This window comes from Pleurodeles waltl, chromosome 4_2 (assembly GCF_031143425.1).
Source record: "Pleurodeles waltl isolate 20211129_DDA chromosome 4_2, aPleWal1.hap1.20221129, whole genome shotgun sequence".
NCBI classification, from domain to species: domain Eukaryota; kingdom Metazoa; phylum Chordata; class Amphibia; order Caudata; family Salamandridae; genus Pleurodeles; species Pleurodeles waltl.
In genome coordinates this window covers 147,671,722-147,697,004 of record NC_090443.1, presented here as the reverse complement: position 1 = coordinate 147,697,004, position 25,283 = coordinate 147,671,722, and positions in this window count along the sequence as shown.

The following is a 25,283-nucleotide window of genomic DNA, read 5'->3' as shown; positions in this document are numbered from 1 at the left end:
GTGACACGAGGAAAAATCGGCGTTTTACTGGACATTCCACAGACCCGTTACCTTGCCATCTTTGCTCTTCTGAAAAGACTTTGGCCCTCATTACAACATTGGCGGTAAAAGCCACTTACCGCCGTGCAGAAGACCGCCAACACACCGCCGCGGCCGCGGAATTCCGCCACAGCTATTATGACCCACATCTCGGAATCCGCCATAATTTAGACACCCACACAAGTCCGCCACACCAAAGGTCAGTGATAAACTGGCGAAAACAAAACCTCCACCGTCATGCCAACGGAAATACACCAACACTATCACAAAACACGAATACACGCGACGGTCTTTCAACCGCGGTATTCCATTGGCGGTACACACCGCCGTGCTCAAAATACACACACTCTTACAAAACACAGCCACTTTTGGACAATTCAAAATACACACACCTGATACACATACACACACCACTCTCACACACCCATTACAATATAAAACACACACCCACATCACCACAAACCCCTACTACCAAAAATTCAGAAAGAAGGCCAGAGAGAGACAGCACCAGCAAGAACAACAGCATCCACAGGCACACAACACCATCACCCACACAACTTCCACGCACCTCACACAACACACCACTACATATCACCACACTTATCACCACAAAATCCACCCCACACATCACCCACACCACCCCATGGCACGGCAAAGACACCCCAGGTTCTCTGACGAGGAGCTCAGGGTCATGGTGGAGGAAATCGTCCGGGTAGAGCCACAGCTATTCGGATCACAGGTGCAGCACACCTCCATTGCAAGGAAGATGGAGCTATGGCAAAGAATAGTGGACAGGGTCAACGCAGTGGGACAACACCCAAGAAATCGGGAGGACATCAGGAAGAGGTGGAACGACCTACGGGGAAGGTGCGTTCCGTGGTCTCAAGACACCACCAGGCGGTTCAGCGGACTGGCGGCGGTAGTAGTGTTAAAGTACATGTAGTAGGCAGGTTTGTATTCTTACCTGTGTCTCACTGGAAATATTGCAGGATCACTGAGTCCCTGTTGTGTATGTCTTCTTCCTCTGCTTCCTCCTCATCATTGTCCACAGGCTCCACAGCTGCAATAACACCTCCATCTGGACCATCCTCCTGCAGAAAAGGCACCTATCGTCGCAAAGCCAAGTTGTGAAGCATACAGCAGGCCACGATGATCTGGCACACCTTCTTTGGTGAGTAGAATAGGGATCCACCTGTCATATGGAGGCACCGGAACCTGGCCTTCAGGTGGCCGAAGGTCCGCTCGATCACCCTCCTAGTTCGCCCATGGGCCTCATTGTAGCTTTCCTCTGCCCTGGTCCTGGGATTCATCACTGGGGTCAGTAGCCATGACAGGTTGGGATAACCAGAGTCACCTGCAAATGGTGAGGGGCAACTGTTAGACACACACTAACCTGGAGGGATAACCCCATACCCAGACAACCATTCCCACTGACTTGCTTCCAGGTGCTCACCTAATAGCCACACACGGTGCCTCTGGAGTTGACCCATCACATAAGGGATGCTGCTATTCCGCAGGATGTAGGCGTCATGCACTGAGCCAGGGAACATGGCATTCACATGGGAGATGTACTGGTCTGCCAAACATACCATCTGTACATTCATAGAATGATAACTCTTCCGGTTTCTGTACACCTGTTCACTCCTGTGGGGGGGGACCAAAGCCACATGGGTCCCATCAATGGCACCTATGATGTTGGGGATATGTCCCTGGGCATAGAAATCACCTTTCACTGTAGGCAAATCCTCCACCTGAGGGAAAACGATGTAGCTCCGCATGTGTTTCAGAAGGGCAGACAACACTCTGGACAATACGTTGGAAAACATACGCTGGGACATCCCTGATGCCATGGCCACAGTTGTTTGAAATGACCCACTTGCAAGGAAATGGAGCACTGACAGCACCTGCACTAGAGGGGGGATTCCTGTGGGATGGCAGATTGCTGACATCAGGTCTGGCTCCACCTGGGTACACAGTTCCTGGATTGTGGCACTGTCAAGCCTGTAGGTGATTATCAAATGTCGCTCCTCCATTGTGGACAGGTCCACCAATGGTCGGTACACCGGAGGATGCCGCCATCTCCTCACATGTCCCAGCGGACGGTGCCTATGAAGGACAACAGCGAGCACAGAGTCAAACAACTCAGAGGTACGTCCCCACAGTTTATCCAGAACACCAATCATACACAAAAGTTGGCCTGTATGTGTGTTGAGTCTAGGCCTAGGTATGTGTGACGCAGTTGAAAATGAAGCCATGTGGGCCCCTAAAATGGCGGCTGCCTGACCTCTGAAGTGGGACAATGGGATGTGAGGTAACTGCGCTGGCGTTGTACACCGTCGCGGTAGGCGGTCGAAGACCGCGGCGCAATGCTGCATTGGTTAACATTGGACCCTATGGGTCCCAGGAGCCAATGACGATGTACGCCGGCGGTGATGGTACGCACCGCCGCGGACGTCACCGCCATTTTCTATCTGTTCAATCACTCGATACCTGATCTTCGACAGGAGAGGACCTACACTGCAAGTGCTGCTGTGACCTCGGTCTGGAAGAGACAATGGCTCGTGCGTCTGGGGAAAGGGCCCCTGCCTTCACATCGGAGGAGTTGGAGAAGCGCATTGCTGGTGCCCTGGTTGCCCTGGTGACGGTGACGGGAGGCGGTCTACAGGGCAGGAGCCCTTTAAATCCATTTTGCGCTCCCGCCGTCGCGGGAAGCGCATTGCTGGTGCCCTGGTTGCCCTGGTGACGGTGACGGGAGGCGGTCTACAGGTCAGGAGCCCTTTAAATCCATTTCACGCTCCCGCCATTGTGGGACGCGTGCCGGACTAGCACGCACAGCGCCCGGGCGAAGCCCGGGCCAAGGGCGGGCCCGTCCTTCGCCCGTCCTTCACCCATCCTTCGCCCGTCAGCGCCCGGAAGAGGCTGGGCTGGGCCCCCCCCTTTCATCTGCATTGTGGTAGCTGCAGGTTTGCTAGTGCCTGGTCAGTGCCATCTGCCCCAGGTACCCTTGTTCTTTCCCTACACCCAGGGGATCCGTGTGGGCTGCGTCATTATTAATTAATTTTCCCCTTGTCTTCGTCCTTGGGGGATCCAGCCCTTGGATTGGACACACCGTGGCAAACAATGGGGAAGCGCAAGGCAGATGATGTCCATGCGCCACCCTCTGGCGCCAAAAAACATAGGAAACGAGCTGGTCGGAAACCTGATGACCTTTCTAAACCCGTTAGGAATCAGTTTCAAGCCATTGACTCCCTGTTTGAGGAAGTAGAGGCAATTTTGAGTCCATCTGTCATCGCTCCTTTCATTCCTGCTACTTCGACTATTAGAAAGATCCCGGATCTATTTACCAAAAAACCACGGACACCGATTCTGTCTGTAGAAGCGGACCTCCACCCCCCCCCTTTATCTGAGGCTGCAATTCCCTTACCATCAATGAGGCTTACTCCAAGTATCAAAGCAGCAGAATGTAATCAACGTAGGGATTCTCTGAATTTGGGTTCCAAGTCTGTAGTTCCCAGTGATATTCTCTGCTCCAATAGATTTCAACTCCTATCTACTTCTAGTGAGAGCCCAGGCTGCTCTCAGCCCTTAATTTCTGCGGAATCTGATACAGAGGAACTGGTCTGGCAGGCTCAACGTAAGATGTCACTCGAACTGGAGAACGTTTCCCAGAAGCTGGACAATTTAAAATCCTTGGTAATGGTTATTTTGGGTAAAATTTCAGGACTATCCGAGACGAAGGTATTGTGTAATTGTAATTCATATAGCATGAATGACCACCCTCCTGAATCTATTGGAGGGCCCAACGTGTTAGCTTCATTAGATACTGGGGACAACTTAGCCTCTCACCCTAAATATTTAAAGCAGGGTGCCAAGCCTACGAATATGGCAACAAACAAAAAGGGGAGTCGCCTCTTTTTATCCAATGACAACTCCATCGACTCCGGTCGTATGCCTATTCCCGCCCCAACCAACTACGTTTTACGTCCTCCCTGTACAAATTCTGTGGCCATGGGAGCTCTGGTTGAGAAGGATGTATGAGTGCCCGTAAGCCCACCCAGAATCTCACGTCAAGGTCAATCCAAATTCTTTCAGGCGACAGTCCCCAAGGGGAGAAATGATCAGAGTAGGAGGGATGCACACATCTACATGACAAGGGTCCCTAGGTTATCTGCTGGGCAGAGAGAGTCTTATGATTCTCTCATTAATAAAGTTGTCTACTGGTTTCGTATTCAGAGGAAATGTCTGTCTGTTATTCGTTCTGATATTTGGGAGGCTCGTAGACATGCTCAACCAGACTCAGACTTTGATTATATTTCAATCCTCTTTTTTGACACCTCTATGATTGATAACCTTATGGCTTTCAACCTCCGGACTCTTCCTCTGATATCTGGTAGAAATATTGGAATTGGCCTCTGCATGTTTTCTCCGGGGGGGTAGCCACGAAGGACCGATAGACTTTTTTTAATACTCACGAGGGAACGGCTCTGGGTCCACTAAATAGCAATCGACCAGACCAGCAATTACCCACTCCCCCCGGTTATCTGATTTAGATTGACTAAACATCGTCTCTCCCTTAATACTCCCCACCTCAGATGCTATGGTTTATAGAGATAAACGACCCAGGGTTCTCAACCCAATCATATCCCCGAGAGCTAGTCCTACACCTGGGTCCTCTGCACTTAATATTGTATCTTGGAATGTAGCTGGAATAAGGAAAAAGTTGGGAGATCCTGGATGGGTAAATTTTATCTCTAAGCAAGACCTATGCCTTTTCCAGGAAACCTGGGTGGAAGAACTAATACATGTTGAGGGGTTTACAACTCATTTTGTTGCAGCCCAGCCTGCCTCAGGAGGATTTGGTAGGCCTATGGGTGGGCTCATGATCCTAGTGAACAAGAAACTACAATGTGATCCCCTTGTACTACCCCTTAACTCATTAGATCTATTGGGTGTGAGACTTATATTTCACCCTGGTTTCACAATGACCTTGGTCAACGTGTATGCGAGGTTCGTCCCCCCCAATATGGAATCTAGAACACTTGCCCAGCTAGTTGAGCACATGGAATCCTTGCATCCTTCTAACCATCTGGTGATAGGGGCGATATAAATTGTTCCTTTGTATTTAAGAACCTTGTAGGTAATCTAACATCTGAAGAGGATGACTCCTGGGGTATTCCCAAAGTGAAGGATGATTCTCTTAGTATTGGTTCTTGTGCGGCTACACAGATGGCCTCCCTTTGCCTACGCCATGGACTCAGGGAATGTAATGGTCGGACCAGGTCTGATCTTAATCGTGCCCCTACTTTCAAGCGGGGATGTTCGTACAGCACTATTGATTATTTTTTTGTTGATATCAGGCTTTGGTCACATGTTCTGGACATGAAGGTTGAACTCCGTTATGACAGCGATCACTATCCTGTATGTCTTACTCTTTTTAACAAAGCATTTGGGAGAACTCAACACCTAGAGACCACTGATGTTCCGATCCCTTCCTTAAACTCCAGGCAAACTCGTGTTAGTTGGCCAAAAGTTTTTTTCTAACCCATTTTTGGTTAAACAAATTTACTCTTACTTTCTACAGTTGTTCTCTGGTATTGAAAAGCAAGAGGTCGATAGTCTGCCAATTATGGAAGTACATGCTGAATTGATAACATCTCTACAGAAGGTTTTTTATAAAGAAACCACTGTGAGACACACTCCAGATGTTATCCGATCCAGGGAATGGTTCAACAATAACTGCGACCTAGCTAGGCTAAATCTTAAATTGGCCCTCCGCATGCATTCACAGGAGGAGATCAGGACCGCTAGAGTCAGTTACACTAAGGCCCTGAATCTAGCGAAGAAAAACTGGGAATTTGAGATCTGGCAGAAGCTGCTGGAGGCAGTAGAAAATCGCGACGAGTGTTCCTTTTGGAGGTTGCTGACTCACAGGCAACAAGAGGGTAATGTTATTCCTAATTTTCACATCCAGCCTGAAAGATGGGTGTCTCATTTTTCCGAGATTTATGCCTCTTTTGAGCAATTACATCATGAGACCTATGCGGGTGGTAAATGTAGATCCCTAACTGAGGGTCCCCTGGAAGACATTGTTTTTACAATTGCTGAAACCACGGCAGCCATTCATTCCCTGAAACCTGCTAAGGCCCCCGGACCCGACAAGATACCGGGGGACCTGTTTAAGTCTGAACCCGTCATTTGGGCGTGGTACATTAACACTTTATCAAATGCCATCGCAGCAGGTAGCCCCATTCCAGACTCGTGGTTCGGAGACGAAATTATCCCTATTCACAAAAAAGGAGATGTGGGTCTACCAGCCAATTATCGCCCAATTAGCCTCATTGATAATCTTCAAAAGATTTTCTCTAAGCAAGTCCTTGATAGGCTAATGGACTGGGTCCAAGCTAACCAGGTTCTTTCTCCCCTTCAGGCTGGGTTTTAAAAATTAGCACTATGGACCAAGTTTTTCGATTCTTTTTGTTACTTTGGAAATACGCTACCCTGGCCAAACAAAATTTGTATGTTGCTTTTGTTGACCTTAAGTCCGCGTTTGATCTTGTTCCAAGGCAGAAATTGTGGGAAGTCTTAAAGAAAACTGGCGTCCCGCTGAACTTGGTGCATCTAATCCAAAGATTACACAAGAACATCTATGCTCGAGTAAGATGGGGCAGCCAGGGGGAACTCACTGATCGTATTAACATCAGGCGGGGAGTACACCAGGGCTGTATCCTGGCTCCTACCCTCTTCTCGTTGTTTATCAATGAAGTAGTGCAAGTTGTAACTGACTGTCTAAATGATGCTCCTACTTTGAATAATACAAAAGTTCTAATCCTTTTATTTGCTGACGACTCCCTCCTGATCTCTAAAACACCTATGGGCCTTCAGGCCCTTCTGGATAGGTTTAGTGTGTTTTGTGCAGATCATGGATTGGAACTCAACTCTAGCAAAACAAAACTGATGATCTTTGGTCCTGGTAGCTCAAAGCGATGCAACATTCTGTATAATAAGGTTCCCTTGAGTAAGGTATGCTCTATTGATTACTTAGGGGTAAGAATTAGTAATGACATTAACTGGCAGGCTCAGGTAGGGCAAAGCTCAGCTCTCTTAGCACATAGGGCAGGGGCAATCTTGCGTTTTCAAATGTCTAATATCGAGAAAGTTGTTTCCCCTGCTATTAAAATGTATTTAGCTAAGGCTCAGAGTGCTGCGGTCTATGGTGCTGAGGTCTGGGGTTGCTCTAAATCCAGCAAGTTATCCGTGGGGGAAAATAATTTTGCAAGATCACTCTTGGCATGTCCTCGTTGTACGCCCCTGGTCCCAGTGTTTTTGGATCTAGAGTTCCCTCGCATTTCCGATGTAATAGCCTTAAGGCCTTTAATTTTTTGGGTTCGCATTTGGACTACCCCTGAACTAGACACTTACAAGGAATCCTTGCAAGACTTATTGGATAGACCAAACGTACACTCTATCCCCTGGTTCAAGCACATTTCAGAATGGTTCCATACCTTGGGACTCAGTCACTTTTGGAGCCAGCCCAATAAGTTAAGGAGGGCTCATAAGGACCACCTAAAATCTGCTTATTGGTCCCATGTTAGGGAAAAATATCTGCTTTGTACTTCACATGTTAGGCTGACATCTCTCTTCCTCGATTATAAGTGGTTTCCTCAGTTCGAACCCTTTCTGGACCTAATTACTGATCAACTATGCAAAAGTTTGTATGTTCGACTTAGGTATGGATGTCTCCCTCTGAAGTCTTTTTCCAGTTCATGGAGCTCCACCCTGTTATCCGACAAATGTCCGTGTTGTAATGACTCTGTGGAAACAGTAGTGCACTTTATGTTTATTTGTCCTGCCTATGGCACTGCCCGGCGGAAATGGCTTCGTCCCGTTTGTAGAAACATGGGGTTGAGAACATGTAGAGATGCCCTTAGGCTGATGTTGAGAGATTGCTCTTTTCCTTTAATTTGTGCGTCAGCAAGTTCCTTGCGTCCGCTTGGCATATACGTACATACCTTTTAAAATAAAATAGGACTGTAAGTGACTTGTTATTAATTGTTTTCTGATTTTACCTTATTTTACTTATTTGTTTTATAAATGTAATTTTTATAAATTACCGTTGTGGAAGCTAAAAGCAGTCAATCAAAGGATCTTTGATATTTCCCTTTTATCTACAGGCCGGGGCACATATGTGAAGATTTATCTGAATTTTTTTCTCTTTGTACACTCGCAGATTCCCCATTTTTTATTATTCTTATCTCTTTTTTTATCACCTATTTTTTAACTTTGGTGTTATATATTTATCATGTATAGATCTTCATTTTATTGTTGTAAATTATTGCTTTGATGGTTATTTAGACCGAATAAAGCTTGCTTGAATGTGAATGAGTTGGAGAAGCTCGTTGATGGGGTCCTCCCCCAGTACGCGCTACTCTGCGGTCCTCCAGACAAACAGGTAAGTACACAGGGGGCATGTTGTATGGGCTATGCCTGTGTGGAGAGGGCTGGATGTAAGAAGGAAGGGGGCAGAGTGCTGCGTGCATGAAAGACGGTGAATGCATGTGCCACATGGCAAGGGTAGGGATGGGGGCCACTCACTTTGACGGTGCAGTTGGTAATGACTTCTCTTCTTCCCCTGTACATTTCATGTAGGTCAGGGCCCACCAGAAGAAAGATATTTGGCGTGCCATCGCCAAGGACGTCCGGACCCTGGGGGTCTACCACAGACGGAGCACCCATTGCCGGAAAAGATGGGAGGACATTCGCCGCTGGAGCAAGAAGACGGCGAAGGCTCAGCTGGGGATTGCCTCCCAACGTGGGAGGGGTGCCAGTCGAACCATGACCCCCCTGATGCTCAGGATCCTGGCGGTGGCCTACCCAGAGTTGGATGGGCGCTTGAGGGCATCACAGCAGACACAAGGGGGTGAGTACACTCTCATTCTGCTGACTTTGCGCATAGTGGAGTTGTCTGGGTGGGGGAGGAGGGCTGTGGGTTTCCCTAGGCCAAGGCTAGTTCTGTAGGCTAGGCCCCTCCGTAAGGCAGGCCCTGTGGCACCCCACCCCACCTCTGTAGAGTGCCAAGTACAGCTATTCATGCCCCTGTGTCATATATGTGTGCAGATGTCATCCATAGCCTTGTAGGCCATTTCCCAGGAATTGAACTGTGGAGCCCAAGAGCGCGGCGTAGTGCAGGGGACTTCTGTGTCTGTCTTGTCTGCCAATGGTACCGGTAATCCATGCACTCGACATGTCTTTCTTCTGTCTCCCCCCCCCTTTTTATGGTCTTCCTGTTCTTGTGTGCATTAGCATCATCAGGCGGAGGAGCAGTGGCACCGGAGCACGAGGGAGCTGCATCCCACATGGCCCTGGAGGGCGAGACTATGGACTCTGAATTCACCAGTGGGACGGAGGGCGAGGGGAGCTCCACGGCGGGGACAGGAGCTGAGACCAGCGACACAGACTTGTCCTCTGATGGAAGCTCCCTTGTGGTGGCGGCAACATCTGTGCCCCCCGCATCTACAGGTACAGCCGCCACCCCCCCTACCAGCACCGCCCTCCCACCAGCCCCTCAGCCTTCGCCCCGTGCCCACTCACCCAGGAGGGTGGGCATCACCTTCGCCCCAGGCACCTCAGGCATTGCCCCAGGTACCCCTGCTGCCTCAGTGAGGAGGCCATTGACCTCCTCAGGTCCCTCACTGTTGGGCAGTCTACCATTTAGAATGCCATCCAGGGTGTAGAAAAGCAGTTGCAACAAACTAATGCATTCCTGGAGGGCATTCATTCTGGTCAGGTGGCCCTTCACCAAGCTTTTCAAACTCTGGCCTCAGCACTGATGGCAGCCATTGTCCCTGTCTCTAGCCTCCCCCCTCCAACTTCCCCCACCCAGATACAATCCCCTGTACCTCTGTCTCTCCCAAGCACACCATCAGACCAGCCTGCACACACCTCACCACACAAGGGAAGCTCAGGCAAACATAAGCACCACACATCCCACAGGCACTCACGCAAGCAACACACACATGCAGACACACCAACATCCACTGCCTCCACTGTGTCCCCATCCTCGTCATCTCCCTCCTCCCTCCCAGTCTCGTCTACACTCACACCTGCATGCACTACCTCTACAGCCACTACGTCCCCCACCAGAACACCCCGCTCACGCGCAGTCACCACCCCCACTACCATTCACACGTCCCCTGTGTCCTCTCCCAGTGTGTCTGTCACGCCCCCTCCCAAGTTACACAAACGCAGGCACACACCCACCCAACAGCCATCCACCTCACAACAGCCTCCAGCGCATGCACCTGCACCCAAAGTCACCAAACGTACACCTCCTTCTACCACCACCTCTTCCTCCACTCCCAAACCCCCTCCAGCTACCCGTCCCAGTGTGTTTCCTGTCCAGCCTTGACCTTTTTCCCACACCTCCCTCACCCCGTCCATCTCATAGCTCCTGAAGTAGCACCTCAGCCACAACATCTCCGGGACCAATGGTCCCTGTAGTCACAGGTATGTGGAGTGCACCGGCCACCAGGACAGCCAGTGTGGCGCGGAGCCACAGCACAGCCAGTCCCCCACCTGTGAAGCATCAGAAGTTGGCCAGTGCCCGGAGGGAGAGGGGGAAGACTCCAGCCACCAAAGCCGCTCCCAGGGGTCCCGTTGGGAGTGTGGAGTCAGCTGTGAGGAAGGGCCACACGAAACCCGGCAAGTCTGGGAAGGGCTGCACGGCGGAGAAGACCGCCATCATCCCCGCTGCCCAGGAGGCCACCGCCAGCCCCAGCCCAGCTGCCCAGGAGGCCACCGCCAGCCCAGATGCCCAGGAAGCCACCCCCAGCCCAGCTGCCCAGGAGGCCACCGCCAGCCCCAGCCCAGCTGCCCAGGAGGACACCGCCAGCCCCAGCCCAGCTGCCCAGGAGGCCAGCCCCAGCCCAGCTGCCCAGGAGGTCAGCGCCAGCCCCAGCCCAGCTGCCCAGGAGGCCAGCGCCAGCCCCAGCCCAGCTGCCCAGGAGGACACCGCCAGCCCCAGGCCAGCTGCCCAGGAGGACACCGCCAGCCCCAGCCCAGCTGATCCATGAAGGACCGCCAGCACAAACCCCGCTGGGCCATGAAGGACCGCCAGCACAAGCCCCGCTGGGCCGTGAAGGACCGCCAGCACAAGCCCCGCTGGGCCATGAAGGACCGCCAGCACAAGCCCCGCTGGGCCATGAAGGACCGCCAACTCAAGCACCGCTGAACAGGGCACCGCCAACTCAAGCACCGCTGAACAGGGCACCGCCAACTCAAGCACCGCTGAACAGGGCACCGCCAACTCAAGCACCGCTGACAGGGCACCGCCATCTCAAGCACCGCTGAACAGGGCAACGCCATCTCAAGCACCGCTGAACCCATCTCAAGCACAGCTGAACAGGGCACCGCCATCTCAAGCACCGCTGAACAGGGCACTGCCAACTCAAGCACCGCTGAACAGGGCACTGCCATCTCAAGCACCGCTGAACAGGGCACCGCCATCTCAAGCACCCCTGAACAGGGCACTGCCATCTCAAGCACCGCTGAACAGGGCACCGCCATCTCAAGCACCGCTGAACAGGGCACCGCCATCTCAAGCACCGCTGAACCCATCTCAAGCACCGCTGAACAGGGCACCGCCATCTCAAGCACCGCTGAACAGGCCACTGCCAACTCAAGCACCGCTGAACAGGGCACCGCCATCTCAAGCACCGCTGAACAGGGCACCGCAAACTCAAGCACCGCTAGCCCATGAGCGGCAGGGGCACTGACGCAACTGGGTCAGTCACGGGGTGAGTGATGCACTCTGGGCACCAGTCCCCCTCCAGAACCAGTGGAGACATCCATCCACTACCTCTGTCCTTAGCAGGATGAAGCACTCTGGGCACCATTTCCCCTCCAGAACCAGTGGAGACATCCATCCACTACCTCTGTCTTTAGCAGGATGAAGCACTCTGGGCACCAGTCCCCCTCCAGAACCGGTGGAGACATCCATCCACTACCTCTGTCCTTAGCAGAATGAAGCACTCTGGGCACCATTTCCCCTCCAGAACCAGTGGAGACATCCATCCACTACCTCTGTCCTTTTTTTTTTTTTTTTTAAATCTGTTTATTAAACTTAATACAAAACAAGGTACAAGAGTAGCAGTACATTACATATGACTTGGTGAGAGAAAACCCAGCTTCCCTCCGTGTGCTTTTCTTAACGTTTGTACATTTCACTGTACAACACAGCTGTATTTTAGTGTACTGGCTTTCAATAAACTTTATATAACTAGTAACACTTGACATGATGGTTATTATTCTTAAATATATATGTTGGCGTCAAATATAATAGTGGGAGCATATGTCTATACAGGCACTAAGGGCTACGTTTCTATGTGTGCGTTTTGGTGTGGAGGGATATCAGTATCAAGGGGGGGCTGACGGGTAGATGGGTTATGAGCTAGGCATGGCAGTGCAGTTGAATGGATCTGTTTTCGATAAACTCAATTGCTATGGATAATTTTAATAATAGCGTATCCCAAGAGTATTAAAGGGGCTATCTCATGGTGGATATTTGTCATCCCTGGATTCAATTCTAACTGCAAAAAGGTCCCAACTTTCAATCCCGCCTTGTGTCTGACCTCTATTTTGTAATTGCCGAAGTGTTTGAGATTCCGCCAATGTGTAATCATGTAGGTCTCGTAGCCAGAGGGAGTGGGGAGGGGCGTTTGGGGCTTTCCAGTGTGTAGCTATCAGGCGTTTATATGTCACGAATGCCAAATCTACAAACTTGTGAATGTGTTTATCTCCTTTTGTGCGGTGGCGTATATTAAGCAGGCAGGATTCTGGAGTAGGGGTCAGCAACTGGTCTATCACGTCTGCGGTTGTAGCAACGACGCGGTTCCAGCCAGTGTTGATCGCTTGGCATTCCCAGACCATATGGTAGAAAGTTGCTGCAGGGGTAGCGCATCTTGGACATATGGAGTTAGCGCCTGGGTATATTTTATGAATACGAGCTGGGGAGAGATATGCTTGATGGACATAATTAAATTTTGTGTATCTTAGTCTGGAGTTACGAGATACGGACTTGATCGAGATAAGGGCTGTGTCCCAGGATTTTTGTGCAATTGGTGCGGGAAGGACGGTGTCCCAGCGGTGCTTGACCTGGGTTAGGGCCTTGCAGCTTCTTGCTAGAAGTATTTTGTATAGTTTGGTAACAGCGCGTTTTGCGTCGTCCATAGAGAGTATTGCAGTGAGTAGGAGGGATTCGTTTGGTTCCTTGTGACCGCAGCCCCATATGTTACGTAGGAGATTAGTTATGGCATTGAATGTCAGAAAGGCTCCCAGTTGCATTACCTCCGTAGCCACCAGGTCTGCAAACTTGATTGCTCTGGAGTCATAATAGAAGTCTCCTATGTTCAGGGTATTAACCACCCGTACATCATGGTGGGAGGATAGGGCGTGGATGCCCGGCAACTGTGGCACTGGGAGTAGGGGAGAGTAGGGGAGGGGTTGCATTCTGCCCTGCACATATCTCTTCCAGCAGTGTCTGGCCGAGTCCAGTAAGGGAGTATTATGTAGTGGATGAGGGGGTCCCGCTAGTAAACATGTCATGTCGTTGTTGGGATTGTATAAGCCATTATTGCTGTAGACTCTGCATTGGACGGATCGTTGAGCCATTTAGTGACCCATTGAAGTTGGGCTGCTACCATAATATAGCTCAAGGTTCAGCATGCCCAGGCCACCTTCTTCTTGTGAATATTGTGTGGTAGTTAGGGCTACTCTGCGTCTGTCTCTACCCCAGAGCAAGTCAGTCAGTAGGGAATGCACTTTGTGGAAGAACGAGCACGGCAAGATCACCGGGAGTGCGGAGAAATAGTATAAGAATCTCGATAATATTAGCATCTTGACTATTGCTGTCTGGCCCATTGGCGATAAAGGCAAGGAACTCCAAAATGTCAAGGAGCCTCGGGTGGAGCGAAGCAGCCTGTCTAAGTTACCTTCCCTTAGGTCTGACATAGAGTGATATACTTGAACACCCAGATATTTGAAGGTCTGGTGTGTCCATGGTAGTTGATGCATGGGGAGAGACGCTCGCTGTTCAGAGGGTAGACAAGTGAGAGGGAAGATACAGGATTTAGACCAATTCACATGCAAGCCAGAGACAAGAGCAAACATATTCAGTATACGCATTACCTCGGTCAGGGAGGCAGAGTGATTGCGCAAATATATCAGGGCGTCATCTGCGTACAAAGATATTATGTGATATGTGTCACACTCCTGTATGCCCCATTTATGCGCACATCCTCTGAGCTTAATTGCGAGTGGTTCCATAGCTATTGCGAACAGCAGTGGAGAAAGCGGGCAGCCCTGCCTGGTTCCTCTGTCTACAGGAAAGGCCTCCGACACTACCTGACCGGTTTTAACTCGGGCTGTTGGTTTGGAGTATAGTGTAGCAATCCAGTTGATGAAGCCACTCCGGAAGCCAAACGCCTTGAGGGTGCGGAATAGATATTCCCAACCTAGCGTGTCGAACGCCTTCTCTATATCTAGTGACACGGTCACACTACCTGGGTCAGTGGTATTATGCATGATACGGATTAGGCGCCTTATATTTAAAAAGGTGTTTCTACCCAGGATAAATCCCAACTGGTCGGGGTGTATTAAGTGTGGCAAATGGGGGAGCAATCTATTTGCTAAGATTTTCCCTAGGAGTTTGCAATCAGTGTTCAAGAGAGAGAGTGGTCTGTATGATCTGACATCCAGTGGATCACGTCCTGGTTTTGGCAGGACCACTATTAGTGCTTCCCTCATAGAGTCTGGTAACTGTTTTCTATTATGCGCTTCATTAAACACCTCTAGTAAGGGTTGCAATAGGTGGGTGCTTTGTGAGTTGTAGTATTCTGGTGGCAGACCATCTATGCCAGGGGTCTTGCCAGGCGCCATCTGAGAGAGGGCCAAGCGAAGCTCCTCAATAGTAATGGGGCCGTCTAGGATATCAGCGTTGTTGACAATATTCAGGTTTTGGGGAATCTGAACCAGAAATTCAGCCAGTTGTTTTTCTGTAGGGGGGGGGTAGAAGATTGGTATAGCGTGTGATAATACATGTAGAAGGCCTTGTTAATGTCGACTTGAGTGTTAACCACTATTCCTGTTTGTAATTTGAAAGCCCCTATCGGCGATGATTGCGGTGATTGACGCACCAGCCACGCCAGCAGTTTGCCCCATCTGTCCCCCTCAGCATGTTGTCTCGTTTTGAAGTGTCTGTAGTCGTGCCTGCTAAGACTGTCATCCGTTTCTCTGTATTTTGCTTTCAGTGAGATTAGTGTTTCTGGTGGGGTATTGTTTGTTGAGACTTCAATCTCCGCCCTATGTATTTTGGCTTCTAATTTTAATAACTCTGTGGTAAGCATTTTCTTAATGCCCACAGATGCTGCCAGGCAGTGCCCTCTAATTACTACTTTATGGGCATCCCACTCAGTGGCTCGGGTTGATGTTGTGTTTTTGTTTAGAGAGAAATAGGACGACAGGCATGTGGCCAATTCAGTATTAAAAGGGGGGTCGGCCAGGGCGTCTGGTTGCAGGCGCCATGTTGGAATACAGGCATGTATATAGCCCCAGAACAATGTGGCGTAGTGTGGGTTGTGGCCTGATATAGTACGGGCTAGGTAGCCAGATGTAGCTACCTTTGGGATTATGCTAGGTGTAGCGAAGAACATATCCAACCTGGTGTGTAGTTTGTGTACTGGTGAATAGAAAGAATACTCACGTAGTGTGGGATGGGAAGTTCTCCAAATTTCGTTTAGCCCATTATTAGAAGCCCAATCTGCCAGGTCGAGCGACGCTCGTTTAGCTGGGGCGTGAATTAGTGGAGGGGTAGAACGGTCTTTCAAGATATCTAGAACGCAGTTAAAGTCCCCGCCCCGTATGGCATCTGTTGCGAGGTCACTGAGCATGCTACTGCTCAGTGCCCTGAGGAAGTCTCGTTGATTTGTATTAGGAGTGTATAATGTTATCAGGGCTAAGGGGCTTCCGTCTAAAGTACCCTCTAGTAACACGTACCGCCCGTTTGGGTCACATTGTTTGCGGGACATAGTATATGGAACCCCGGGGGCTATCCAGATTATCACTCCTCTGGCATATGTTGAGGAGGTGGTCCCATATAATTGGCCCTTCTATTTTGTTTTGGTATATGCCAACGAGGACTCATCTAAGTGGGTTTCTAGCAGCATGGCTATGTGTATCTGGTGCCTCCTGAGGTATGTATAAATCCGTTGCCTTTTGCTTACGGATGCCATGCCCTTTACGTTCCATGTGAGAATTTTATAGTGTGTGGGATAACGCTGATTTTGGGATGCCATGGAGTTTAAGTGAGTCAATGTGGAGGGGTACCGCCTGTGGTTGCGTAAGCCGGATTTTCTTTGTAATTTGACACGTATACATAACATCTAGCCTCTTAGCTACTGGACTGTGTGACCTGCCTTTTAGGTTTACATTGTGGTGTGGCGCACTGCAAATAGTACATGTCAATACATATAACAGTAAAACGTTCCATTCAACTACAACTATAATATCTGCTATACTTAGCAGCAGTTGCAGTTGTGGTAAAAACAGGGGGGTAGCGAAACTTGTCATCTTGGGGTAACGGTCCATATGGAGCGGGGGGTGATCCAAGACTACGGGTGGTTGAGTGTCTTAGACCCGGCCCATTTTGCGCATGTTGGTGTCCTTGCCGAACAGGAGCGGCAGCGAGCCGAGCACACAAGTTAGGAAAAGTAATTATGTGGTGACAAATGACGAGAGTATCCAGATAGGAGTAGCGGGTGAGACGACCTCCTATGTTCAGGAGCGGAGATTTAACAAATGTCATCTGCTGATCGTGGAGTGAGGTTGGGGCCGCGGGCAGATTCCGCCGAGTTGGAGTTTAACTCTGGGTCAGGATCTGCTTCTGATTGCTCAGATAAAGATGTCGGTGATGCGTTGGCGAAACGCGATGTAGACTGTAGCAGAAGCGATCGTTCAACTCGCGATTGCTCAGGGGTAGGTTTGTTATCATATTTTCTGCGAGGTTTGCGTTTATCCCTCGGAGGTAGGCTTTTGTCATTAGGGGGTAGTGGGTCAGCTAGTCCTTTTGCATGGAGCCATGTCCATGCGTCTTCGGGAGTGGAGAAGAAAAGAGTGCGGGTATTGTCTTGTATGCGAAGTTTAGCGGGGAACAACAAGGAGCATTTGATATTGTGTTCTCTTAGTCGCTCCTTGATCCAGTAGAATGAGTTTCGTTTTTTTTGTACCTCTACTGTGAAATCCGGATAGGCTGTTATTTGCGTGTTCTCAAAGTGCATTGGGCCTGCCTTTCGGAATAGTTGCAATATAAGGTCTCTATCATGGTAGTTCAGTAATTTTGCTATGAGGGGACGTGGATAAGCGCCTGGTGGCAGGGGTCTGCCTGGGACCCTGTGGGCGCGTTCTATGGAGAAAAACTTTGGAACATTATTTTTCAATACCGATTCAGTCAGCCATTGTTCGATGAAGAGTTCTGCACTGGGGCCCTCGGCACGTTCCGGAAATCCCACGAACCGGATGTTATTTCGACGCGATCTGCCTTCGGCTTCTTCGGCTCTGCGTTTAAGTGTCTCAACTTCTGCTGTTATAGCTCCCAGCTGTGACTTAACCTCGAGCATAGATGGTGTGAGGTGTGACGTGTATTTTTCCAGCTCAGAGACCTTTTCTGCTAGCGCCTGTTGGTCCGTGCGGAGCAGGTTAACATCTTCTGTAACTGAGCCAATCTTCGCCTCCAAAGTTGTTTTAGTGTCAAGTATGGCTTGTAGCACTTTTTCGAGTTGTGTTGAGTGCGTTTGCAATGTCGTTTCCATTTTCTGAAGGGCTTGATATGTGTCTGAGGCCCCGGATAGTAGAGGCGGCGTAGCAGGGTCCATGGTTCCCGGGGGCGCTCGTGGGGTCTTTGGTTTTCCCATTAGATGGTTTTTGTGGAATGCTCTTGTTGGTCTTTGGATTTTACGTTGCTTTGCTTAATTATATCGCACTGGCTAGGTGCTTTGGTGCTGGTGGCGTGTTTAAAATGGTGTAGAGGGGTTTAACTACGCTACAGTGCTTGAGGATGTCAGCCGGCCAGTATTTTATTTTTTTTATTTTGTATATCTCCCCCCTTTTTCTTTCTTTTCTCCTACTAGTAGGTACTACCTGGATCAGCTGCTTCTGCAGTTTGTTTATAGCTGCGTTCCTGTTAATTTCTTGCGTTGATGTGGTATTATCTTTTCACGGGGCCTCCAGCTAGGCTTTGCGTTGCTTTGTTTGCCCCTGCTGCGATGGACTGGTTCGTTCCCTCGCGGCTGCAATTTTTGGTGGCTGTATCGTGGTGGACTAGCCTTTCAAGTGTCCATATTTCTTAGTGCCTGGTGGCCTTCCGGTTATTGTCCTGGTTAACTAAGGGCCTTCGTGTCCTCCAGAGGGGCACAGGAGGCCTGTGGAGCGCTTGTGTGCCTCGCCAGCGCAGCCGACGTAGCGTCTGCCGGTTGCAGTCCCGACGGAGCGGGGCTCCCGAGGCGAAGCAGTCGCACGGGCAAGCCGCCACTTACCGCCTACGGGGAACCCCGGCACTCTACACGAACGCGGCCCAGGCCGCGCCGACTCTTTGGTGCGAGCAGCACTCGGGAGCCTCCCAGCGCGATCGTACGGCGGGGATGGACGCCTCGAGCGCCTCGCAGCATGGTCATGAATTAAACACTCTAAGTAGCTCCTTCGTCGCTCCGCTCGCCACCGCCCCCGTCTTGTTGATTCCACGGCTGGTGGGGATGGTTCTTGACCCCGCAGCGGGTCAAGGCGTCTTCGTACAGGATTTTTATTGTAGGCCGGGACGGAGCTGCGATTTATGCATCCGACCCGGTCGCCATCTTGGACACGCCCCCCACTACCTCTGTCCTTAGCAGGATGAAGCACTCTGGGCACCAGTCCCCCTCCAGAACCAGTGGGACATCCATCCACTACCTCTGTCTTTAGCAGGATGAAGCACTCTGGGCACCAGTCCCCCTCCAGAACCAGTGGAGACATCCATCCACTACCTCTGTCCTTCACAGGATGAAGCACTCTGGGCACCAGTCCCCCTCCAGAACCAGTGGAGACATCCATCCACTACCTCTGTCCTTCACAGGATGAAGCACTCTGGGCACCAGTCCCCCTCCAGCACCAGTGGAGACTGTTATCCACTTGAGAGACTGTGGCTTTGCACTCCCCAGGATTGAACAGTGGGCAAGCCACCCACTTGTGAGACTTGAGAGACTGTGGCTTTGCACTCCCCAGGATTGAACAGTGGGCAAGCCACCCACTGTAGAGACTTGAGAGACTGTGGCTTTGCACTCCCCAGGATTGAACAGTGGGCAAGCCAACCACTTGTGAGACTTGAGAGACTGTGGCTTTGCACTCCCCAGGATTGAACAGTGAGCAAGCCACCAACTTGCGAGACTTGAGAGACTGTGGCTTTGCACTCCCCAGGATTGAACAGTGAGCATGTGGCCCCCTCCTGGATTTGGCGTTGTGCATTCATGCGGCTGAGGTGCCCCACCTTTCCCTCCCCCTGAGGTGCCTGTTTTCTTGCTCTCTGATGCCCCTGCAGTGTTCTCTCCGTCATGGTCGGGGATCTTGTGTGGGCCTCGCCCATACCGTGTGGTCCCAGTGTTCCACGGACTTTCTTTGTGCAGTACCTGGACTTCTATGCCTGGTATTTATTTTGTACATGGTGTATATATATATTTCTGCCTACTTGTTTGTTGTATTCCGATGGTTACACTCATTTTCTTTGGTCTTTGCATTCTTCCGGGGGGGTTTGGGGGGTGTAAGTGTGATGTATTGATATGCATTAGTGTGTGTGTTGTAGTGGGAGCGGGTGGGGGTGGGGGTGTTGCATGTGTGTGTCACTGTTTTTTCCCTTCCCCCTCCCCTGTGTCATAGGTGCAGTACTCACCGTGGTCTTCGCCTCCGGCGTTCGTGCTCCTGGTAGAGGAGCAGGAAGACTATTGCAGGTAGGATTTGGAGTTCCGGTTCCATGGTGTCCTCGTTCCTCGTGGAGTGTGTAGAGGTGAGCGTTTTCCCTTCGAAATTCCTGTTTCCGCCGTGTTTTTATCCGCGGTGTATCCGCCCCGGAAAAGGTGGCGGATTGGCCTGTCATAATAGTGTGGGCGGTACTTTGTCTCCCGCCTGTCTGTTGGCGGTGACCGCCGCGCTGTTTGTTTGTACCGCCGTTTCGGTCTGAGTGTTAAAGTGGCTGTCTTTGTTGGCGGTTTCCGCCACGGTCGTAATTGCAATTTTTTTACCGCCGGCCTGTTGGCGGTCTCACCGCCGCTTTAACACCGTCCGCCAGGGTTGTAATGACCACCTATGTCTTTTACTTTTAACCATCCCCGCCGTACCCCTTGCCTGACTTGCACTTCTCCTCCTTATGAGGGAAGAGCCCTTTGCTATACCTTGCTGAGCCTTACCTGCTTATCCTGGCTGATGGCGAATCAACTGCTGTTCTGAGGACGAAGACTGTCACTGTATGACGCCCCATTTTGATGGGTAACTATCTGATGATAAATTGTAATCGTCTGTTTGCCTTTTCTTTCTAGGTACCAACTGCTCTTTGATAGAGTCCGTAGTTAGATGTTTTCTAAATTTGTGTTGCTAAATTGTTTTGCATGAAGCCCAACATGCTGATGCTAATTAGAGGTTAGTTAAGGAGTTCACTAAACGGGTGCAAATGGACAAATGACTGAATCTTTGCTTTGTTGAATAATGTACTAATAATACTTTGCTAAAGTTTGATTCATGTTGACTTCGTGCTATGTTCTAATGTTCATGATCTTTGCATTGATAAAATCTTATACAAGTTGCCATATTGTAGTTTTATTGATGCGCTTATTGGTATTGAGACTAATGAATATGCTAGTAGGTTGTAACTAATAGGGAATAAATATCCAAAATCGTACTAGATGTGTGTGGTTATTCAAGGGCCGAAAGGTCATGGTGTGGTTCATTCTTATTAAATGTCAATGATTAGTGTTATTGATTAGTTATTGCGAATATTGATTTGGTTATTGATCTATCGGTTGGGATGTTTAATAGATATCTCGTCCTGAGGAGTCTCCAATCAGGGTCAAAAGATTCATTGGCCTAAAACGAGTCCCATTGTAAGTAAATTATCAAAGCCGGGACGCGTTATCAGCTGCCTGATGCCTCTCCCTGAGGATGCTCCAGCCGCACAAGTAACTTTCTTAAGTGGCACCAAAAAATCTAATATCGACTTTACATTAATAAACAAAACCGCACTGTCATTGATATTAGCATATAGGATCCAACAACGCACAGAGAGCGATCACTTCCCACAACTCATTAAGATCCGGAATGAATGGAATTGGCTCCCCCTCTGCAAATATCATAATTTCTGCCCCAGTGACTTATGATATAAAAAAATTGAAATGGAAGGGGCCGGGCCTTGGCAAAGTAATGGAAGTAGTTCACCGCAGTGCAGGCACAACAGAAGAGCTCAAAGAAATGCTAAGAATGCAGGAACAAAAAGATCATCCTCCAGGAGATCAGGTGACAGCTTGGAAGCACTTTTGTGATTCCCTAATGAATAAATGTTCGATTAAAAACGTCTCCCAATTTCGGCCATACAGGCAAACAACAAAGTTAAGAGTGCCAGAGCAGAATAGCCATGGTATAACAAAACACTGCGTAATCAGAAAAATCAAGTCTCTAGAGAATAAAAAAAAAGTCCTAAAGGACATATACCGGGGTAGGAAATCTGATAACACAAGGCTTTCTGATCTAAGAGCCAAATACAAGAAAAATTGCTGGACGGCAAAACAGAGATATCATGAGGATTTGTGGACCAAGCTTCTCATGTCCAACAAACGGAAAAATAATAAAAAGCTCTGGGAACTGATAAACGGATGAAATCCGCGAAAAAAGTGACATATGAACGCAGGTATTGACGCAGCCACATGGGAAGCCCACGTACTAACAATGTACTCACTCCCAGAGCACCACGTGAAGGAGGAGGCCACTCAGGCAGCTAATGACTTAGGTAAGACAAATTTTGGCTTTAGAGTGACGACGTGAACTGATTTATCTCTAACCGATAATGAACAAAAACATGCCCTAATGAACATAGATATAGAAAAGTTGACTAGCCTTATTAAGAAACTAAAACTGGAAGGGGCCGCTGGCCAGAACAGAATTCCGAATGCCCTTTTTAGGGGGGACCCCTCATTCTGGGCTCATTATCTGGCGCTGCTTTTTAATGACCTCCAGGGCTCTATGGGGCTACCAGAAGCATGGAAAGGCAGTATCATTCATCCAATATACAAAACAGGAAATCCTGCAACTCCCTCGAATTAGAGGCTAATAGCCTTGATAGACGTGGAAGCAAAAGTCTATGCAGCCTGTCTACAGTAACAACTATCAGAATGGATTTATGACAGACATCTAATTCCACGATGTCAGACAGGCTTCAGAGCTGGTATGGGAGCCTCCACCAACCTGGCAGTCCTGGCCTTGCTGGAAAATAAAGACAGGCTTAAGAACAAAAGGCTATTTGCATGTTTTATTGACCTGAAGGCAGCTTTTGATTGTGTACCAAGAACCCACCTATGGGAGAAACTGAAAGGCTGGGGCTTACCTTGCAGCCTTCTGAATGCAATGATGGACTTGTATACAGTTACTTGGGTGCAAGTAAAAATCGGAGAGGGTGGCCACCTCACCAACAGAATATCAAGAGCAAAAGAATTAAAACAAGGGTGTGTAATAGCTCCCATGCTGTTCAATTTATATCTTGCAGACCTAGCCGAGGCCCTCACACCCGTAAATAGTCATCCACCAGCACTGGCCAGGAAAGGAATAGCATGGTTACAGTATGCAGACAACATAGTTTTACTCAGCCAAACACCAGTCGGACTACAGCATAGCATTGACACACTTTATACATACATAGCAATGCAAGGTCTGGAATTGAACTTGAGTAAAACAAAGGTTGTCCGCATGGCTGATAAGAAGTTTAAATCTGTTTCATGGTACTTAAATGGAACCCAGGTGGAGGTTGCCCCCACATACAAATACCTGGGATTTACTATGGATCGCCTCCTGACTTTCAAACCACAGCTTTCTGTTGCTCAAGCTAAAGCCCATTCGTTGACCTATGGCTTCAAAGTATTAAAACTAAAACTGAGCTGCCCCTCATATACTAACCTGCTTTCCCTCATGGCAGCACAGCTAATGCCTACCGTCACCTATGGAGCTGAAATTATGCTGGGGAAGGAGGCAGTTTTTTACAACCAAGTCCAGACGAAGGACTATAAATTGGTTTTCGGATTCCACGACCAGCATCTCCAGCCCAGTTCTTCTTAGAATTGGGTTTAGAAAACTATGAATATCACAGTAAATGTGCCTTCACCAAATTATGCTGGGGAATGCGTGCAGCCGAGATCGGTACCATTAATAACCTATGTTGGATTGAAATCGAGGCGGAACAGCATTGCAACGATAAAGGCACCTGGGGTCATCACTTAAACAACTGTATTAAAGTGCTAGGTTTGCGAGAAGCCTCAGAGCGGAACCTGGGCAAAGCGGAGTTTTATTGGAAGGCCTAATGCTGTTATTAAGATGAAGTCTCTGATTTCTGACAAACAAAAACTGGCAAGAAGACAGCATGCATGGACTGTAATAACATCATATAAAACTCTACGGGCTGAGGAATATCTAGCAGCATCCTTCAACCAGTCGTTGAAACATCGGTTCATGCTTTTTCGATTTGGGTTGATGGAAACGAAAGACATGGTCCCTTTATGGAGACAGCAAGTACTGACACATTTTTGCCGACTGTGTGGGTACAGACAAGAGTCATTACAGCACATCTTTTGTGTGTGCCCGGTTTTGCTAGGCCTCAGGACATTGTATTTGAAAAACATCTTTAGGTCATTAAATATATACTCATGTAGGCCGGCCGTCATCAGTTGGCTTAGTGGACTCTCAATCCCGTTTTTTTGTCAAGGGACCACATTTATGGTACAGGCCCAAAAAGAATTAGAGAATAAAGTCTAGCAAGCCGAGAGTGCATGGTTTATCAATTTATGTTAGAAGAGTTCCCAAACGTCAACTCCAGACAGAAATTAGTCATAGGTATAACTTAATGTTAATTATTTAAGGATATTCCCTGAATTTTACTCTTAGAAACTAGGACGCAACACAGCCTTAACACGGGAGCAAGAAAATCCTAAATTTAAGATCAAGAACAAGGTTGAAATTAGTGGAGTAGGTCTTAGTCCCGCGCAATTTAACACCATGACATGATTTAGTTTCAAATAAGCAAAATACATTTTTATGAGCTTCTATTTTATATAGTGAGTATGTTAAGTATTTATATTGAATGTATACTTGAATTGCGATGGTTTTAATTAACCTTGTCAATAAACTTGCACTACATTGTCTCATTTGCTCATGAGATTAAATTATCTTGTGATAGACGAAATAGACATGCTTTTAAAAATCCTTACTGTACTTGAGTGCATTGCCATTTACCTCCATCTTAGATAAGAATGAGCGTAATGCTCTAAGGATCTGATAGGTACATGTTGTGCATACTAATTAGAGTGCCCAGCCTTCTTCAAAACTTCTAATAAGCTAGATCCCTAGCTTATGTTTAACTAGCACCTTAAAGTAGAAGTTTCGATTCGGACCTCTAATCTTTTAATTAGATCTTCAACTTTCGCCTGGAGAAATGAAAATCTAGAAAATAAATTATTTTTTTCTCTTTAGTTTATGGCAAACCAGTATAGGACCTTTTTAAGTATGTAACAGCCTGCATCAATATGACTACTGACAACATACCCTCAAATGATACAAATATTTGATCATCTTTTGTGCTGTTTCTCACTCCATATCAATGCATATTCCATGCTCTCATACTGGCTGTCAAGCATACCTGTCCAACTATGATAATATAACAAAAATGACCTTTATCACTGAAAGGGAATGCTTAGAGTTGCCATGAGTCACATGTTAAGATTCAATACCCCCATTGTGTTACATTTCACACTGCACATGGGGTGGTAAGATTCCTTTTATACACAGTATTTATGGTACCCCAGATGTCCTCCTATTAGGTCCTCACAGGTCAAAGCAGAAGGGGTAATGACGCTTACTGCTAGAAAGTGTTGTGTTCTCATGAAGCACATAGAACTTGCCAAGCCACTAAACATCTACATATG